The sequence below is a fragment of the Piliocolobus tephrosceles genome, chromosome 12 (assembly GCF_002776525.5).
Source record: "Piliocolobus tephrosceles isolate RC106 chromosome 12, ASM277652v3, whole genome shotgun sequence".
In the NCBI taxonomy this organism is placed as follows: Eukaryota; Metazoa; Chordata; class Mammalia; order Primates; family Cercopithecidae; genus Piliocolobus; species Piliocolobus tephrosceles.
In genome coordinates, this window is record NC_045445.1 from 19,017,672 (window position 1) to 19,023,563 (window position 5,892).

Sequence of the window (5,892 nt, forward strand, 5' to 3'; positions counted from 1 at the left end):
GCTGCGGACTACATCTCCCGACAGGCCACACGCCGCCCGCCGCGCTGTGCGCCCACAGGGATGCTGACGTGGGAGGGGCTGGGACTCTTCCTGGCTTCGACCAGCCTCAAGCTGTTTTGGAAGGGCTCCCGTTTCCTGTTTAAGCGCTTCTTAGTCCGAGGGTGTTGGGCGGGGTGAACCCCGGGTCGTGATCCAAATGAGCGCTTCTGCTCCTTGAGCCTTGGAGTAACTGGAGCGGGTGGGGACCACCTTTAAATCTGTTATGACATGGTCAGTGATTCTTAAACCTGGCTGTGTGGGGAGAATTTGTAGGGAGAGCTTGTTAAAAAGTCGTATTTCGGGGCTCCACCCGCTACCCTAATGCATTGAATCTCACAGGAACCCGGGGATTCGCATTTTAATAAACCATCCTGGAGATTTTGACTCCGGTCGTCCGCCTGCAGTTCACAGTGGCTTTGGATTTGCTTTTTAGTATCCCCATCTTCAAGACCAAAGCTTCGATCTAGCGACCCCGCCCATTACCCTCTGCCTTCGACAGCCACAGAAGTCTCTGGGGTCTTAAGGTTTGCCTGCTGGCCCCGCCTCTTGTCTTTCAATTGGTCCCTCGCTGGTCCTGTCCTGGAGTCAAATTTTGTTTTCTGATTGGTCAGCTGCGAGTTGTGGCGAGACCTGATCCAATGGCCGCCTGAAGCAATGGTGTCGTTCGTGAAACGCAGCCCTATCTTTGGTCCTAAGCTGACAAATTGGTCCGTAGACGCCAAACTTCAGTGCTAGGACTTTCTGCGTGTGGACCGGGGGCCTGGTCCTGCGTGGGTCCAAGACAGACAGGAGAAAGCTGCCTACTTTTGTGCCTCCCGGAGGCCCTGGTGGAAGCGAAACGGGGGCAGGAGCTGCGCTGTCCCAAGCCCAGTGAGGCGAAGCTACTGGAGACAGCTCCGCCGGGTCCAAAGTTGGGCTTACCGGCTGGAACTTGAAACCCGGGCATGCTGGACTCCTGTTGAAGCCATCATTCCTCTCTCCTGGCCCCGGACGCCTTCCCCGGCGGGGACAACTGGTTTCGGGGCCAAGGTGGTCTGGGAGCCTGACAGTGGCTTCTGGCCTGGGTTCCCACGAGCGGAAAGGGTTCCCCTCCTGTGAGAGGGAAACTATGGAAGTTCCTACGCCTGGAGCCAGAACTCCTGCTGCTACCGCCCGACCCAAGGTTTAGTCTGGCGGCCTCCCACCTGTGCTTCTGAGGGTTCTGCTTCCAAGAGGCTGCTGGTGCTCGGGACACCCGCAGGCGGCTCTTAGAGTTTCGCCATGGGTGACTTCAGCCTGAGATGCGCTCCATGGAGCAGATTCTGGAGTTGCTGGTGCTGGAACAGTTCCTGACTATCCTGTCCCAGGACATCCACAGCAGGGTGCAGAAGGTGCAACAGGCGAGCTGTGAAGAAGCTGTAACTCCTTTAAAGTGTATGTATGACTTTTAAAAGATAGAGCTTGTGAAAGTGAGGGAATAGGTGAGTGAGAAAGAGGTTTTATCTGCCATCTTCCTCAAGGAGGCCCAGCCTCCGCTTTATTCACAGGGTTCTGGGTCTGGTGGGTCCAAAGGACTGAGACATCTCGCTGTCTTAGTTCCCCATTCAGATTTTCTTGATTGCCCTCAGTAGACCTTACACGGGCCAGTGATTTTTTTTTTTTTTTTTTTGGTAGTCTTCTCTGGAACATTCATCCTCCAGATTTCCCCCCAGTGCAGTGAAGAGTGAGCTATTGCTTTTAGTTTCCACGGGGAGGCAGTGTCGCTGTCATAGTGTCAGCTCTGGAGGTCGATCAAAGGGGGCTTTCAACTCCTGGCTCTGCTCCCTACTAGCTGTGCGACTTTGGGCAAGTGACTCTTGCTTTGCTGGGCTTCACTTTCTGCATTGGTCAAATGCAGAAAGGGTAATAGACCCTTCTGGGGTTGTTTGGAGGATTAAAGGGAGAGCAGTATGTCCGTGGTAATCGCACGGCTGGCACACAGCTAGTGCTTGAAACTGTGAGCTGCTGTTAGGTTAGGGGCAGCAGTCTGGTCTCCTCTGCAGAGATGGGTCTCAGTTAATTGTGAACTTAGACAGTTTGGCACTGAGGCTTTGGGGTCACTGCCCCGGGGGGCACCCAAGTAAGCTTCTCTAAATGAGAGGAACAGGAGCATCAGGAGAAGGTGGGGGAGGGACCTAAGACCTATAGGGAACATGTGTGTACTGAAATGGGCTTTCTCCCCACACCCTCCACACAAGCACATACACACATTAACTCAGGGTCATGGCATCTTAAAAACCTTAAGTTTAAACCATCCCTTTCTCTTGTTGGGTCCAAAGGGACAGACTGTGGTTTTCTGTTGAAGGTTTACCCTCAGATTCTTGTCATAATTTTTCTTTTCTATTGAGCCCTGTCATGATGATAAGTGATGGCAGGTTGGTTCCTAGACCATACATCATAGACCTAGCACAGAAGTGTTTTCAGAAGAGCCTTTTCCTTACAAAACAGCATGAAAGTCATGGAGCCAGGGGATACTGAGATTTCAAACTGGAGCCAATGGATACTTAGAGGAGCCCTGTGGTGTAGAGTAGTTGCTACTTCTTGTTCACTAGGTCTAATTAGCATGTCATCGATGTAATAGACTAGTGTGTTATCTTGTAGAAAAGAAAGGTGATCAAGATTCCTGTGAGCTAAACTATGATGTAGGGCTGGAAAATTGATATACAATATGCCTGAGGTAGGATGGTGAGGGTGTATTCCTGGTCTTGCCAGCTGAAAGCAAATTGCTTCTGGTGGTCTTTACTAACAGTTATTGAGAAAAAAAGTATTTTCAAGGTCAAGAGGTGCATACTAGGTTCCAGGGAATGTGTTAATTTGCTCAAGAAATGAAACCACATCTGGAACAGCAGCTGCAATTAGAGTCATCACCTGGCTTAGTTTACAATGACCCACTTCAGTCTTCCAAGATCCATCTGGCTTCTGCATAGGCCAAATAGGTGAGTTAAATGGGGATGTCTGCATATTTGAAGTCACTGATGGTATTACTGATCTCTTGCAATCTTTCCAGGAGTGTGATATTGCTCTTGGTTTGCTATTTTCCTAGGTAAAAACAGTTCTAGTGGCTTCCACTTGGGTTTTCCTACCACATTAGTCCTCACTCCACAGATCAGGGAAATAGTATGAGGATTCTGTCAGTTGCTGAGTATTTTTCTTCCAATTATACACTCTGGAACTGGGAAAATAACCATAGGATAAGTTTAGAGACCCAGAGGACCCATTGTGAGACAGACCTGAACTAAAACTCCATTAATCACCTGACCACCATAAACTGTTAACTCTGACAGGTGAACTGCAGTGACATTTTGAGGCTTTTGGAATCATTGCTAGTTCAGAAGCAGTGTACAGTAATCCCTGAAAAGTTTGATTATTTCATTTTCCCTACTGCACACTGACCCCTAAAGCCATAGATCTCTTTGGGGAAAGCTGCAGAAAATTAGCGGTATATATTTTTGGCAGTGTACTGTAGTGGAGTCCTTCTTTATTCATAGTGTTCTGGGTCTGTAAATTGGCTGAAATCTGGGAATTGATCGAAGGGCTAGGACTATTTTGGTGATTCAGGTTAGACTTCTGTGCATTCAATCTAGAACTCATCCACTTATATATATCAAGTAAGAATTTAGTAGACTGCCCATCTATTTCTCTTCAAGGGACACTATGATCGACTAATCAATGCCATATGTCTCTGTGAGTCAGACTATTCTTATTGCTGCTTTGGATCTGCTGCCCATTACAGTAACTATGCACACTTTGTCTTTGTCAATTAAGTGCCCCCACTTGGCCCCTGCCACCCCAAAATCCAGCTATCCTCATTACATTTAATTATACTGGGTCAGTGACAGTAGTTTCCACTAGAATTTCTGACCTATAAACAAGAGCGATTACAAAGCTTTTTGGGGTTGCAGGGGCTCCCCTCACAAATCTGTTTCTCACAGTCATGAGACATATGTTTTTTGGATCCTCCAGCATGGGTGAGCAGATCTTATATGATAAATCCACTTTAACATTTCATGGGCTGGGCGCAGTGACTCATGCCTGTACTCCTGGGCAGAACAAGTAGAATCCAGTGACACACCTCCCCCATAAACACACACTCACAGAGTCCCAGGAGACTGTGCCTTCTCTTACATTTTGTGTTCCTAGCAATATCAAGGTACTTGTTCTTCTGAATTCACTTATAATTTCTATTCTCTATTAGCCTCTTTAGACCCTTCCTCAAAGATGAAAATTTCAGGGGCACTGGCATCAACTTTCTAGCTTATCAGCTGTCACAGGCTTTAAAAATTCAGGAAGAAGGGTCTTTGTGCTCAGAGATTATCATTAAGCATTACTGCTTATAATTTTGGGAATTTGGAGTCAAGGAATATATCCAAAATGGGGGGATTGACTAAAAAAATTAAGATGCATTGATTTGATGAACTATTATATAGAGATTAAAAATGATGCCCATAAAATATGATCAAAAGCTAATCATTGCATTGTGGTGGAGGGTGTACAGGTGTTTACTGAACAGTGTTTCCAACTTTTCCATACGTAGGAAAATCCTCATGGAAAAAAACTTGGGAAAGTCTGGAAAACATAAAACAAGACCTAAATATGACATAATTTCTACATTGAAGCACACATGAGAAGAAAGAATAACGCTTAAGTTTGTTTTCATGTATCAAGTACATAAAGTGAATCACAACTATAAAAGCATTTGCACTAATTCTGAATTTGTCTCCCTTCATTGGGACCATCTCCACATTCTTCCTATCACTGTTTATTTATTATTTATTATTTTTATTTTTATTTTTTTTGAGACGGAGTCTCACTCTGTCGCCCAGGCTGGAGTACAGTGGCCGGATCTCAGCTCACTGCAAGCTCTACCTCCTGGGTTTATGCCATTCTCCTGCCTCAGCCTCCCGAGTAGCTGGGACTACAGGTGCCCGCCACCTCGCCTGGCTAGTTTTTTGTATTTTTTAGTAGAGACGGGGTTTCGCCATGTTAGCCAGGATGGTCTCGATCTCCTGACCTCGTGATCCGCCCGTCTCGGCCTCCCAAAGTGCTGGGATTACAGGCTTGAGCCACCGGGCGCCCGGCCCCTATCACTGTTTAAGTACTGTGGTGCCCAAAGTTGTGCACAGCTCTTTCAGTGACTGCTATATATGGAGAGAAGTTCAGGGTACAATTTCTTAGAGCTAAACTTGTGTTTAAGTATACATTTGCTGAACTTCAAATCTTTTGGAGAGATATAGGTGCTGTTATCTGACCCCTAGGAGGGAGTAGGGCTCTTCTAGAGCTGAGCAAGGTGGAGTGAGGGAGGGGGCTGGGCACAGGGTTAATATGTACTGTCAGGCAGGCTGTACACTGCACAACTCCAGGATATATTGCATGTGAATGAATCTACTTTAATTGCAGAGTGCACAATATGTGTAAATGTATGCAGTGACCCTGGAGGGAGGCTTGGGAAAGAAGTGGGGAGTATTGAGACAGGAACCATGAAAGACTGGGAATCCTGGAGCATAATGGCATGCTGCCTCACATCCTACTGGTAGTTCTAGGAGTGAGACCTGCCCTCAGTGCCCCACACCAACAAGAAGCGGCAACAAGAGTACAAAAATGACAGCCTGGCATTTAGGAACGAGAGGTCTTGCCACAGTGCTATCAGATTCCCTGTGGGTCATTTGTAGCATGAATAAGTTCCAGCTGCAGGCCCAGAAAGAGATTCCATAGAGGCACTGAGAAGACTGGTCAGCAAGACAAGGACCAGGACTGGGAAGAGAATAGTTCAGAGTATGTAGCTGTCCTAACTGGAGGCCATGATGGAAACCATCAATACCAGCATCTGTGTGCCAA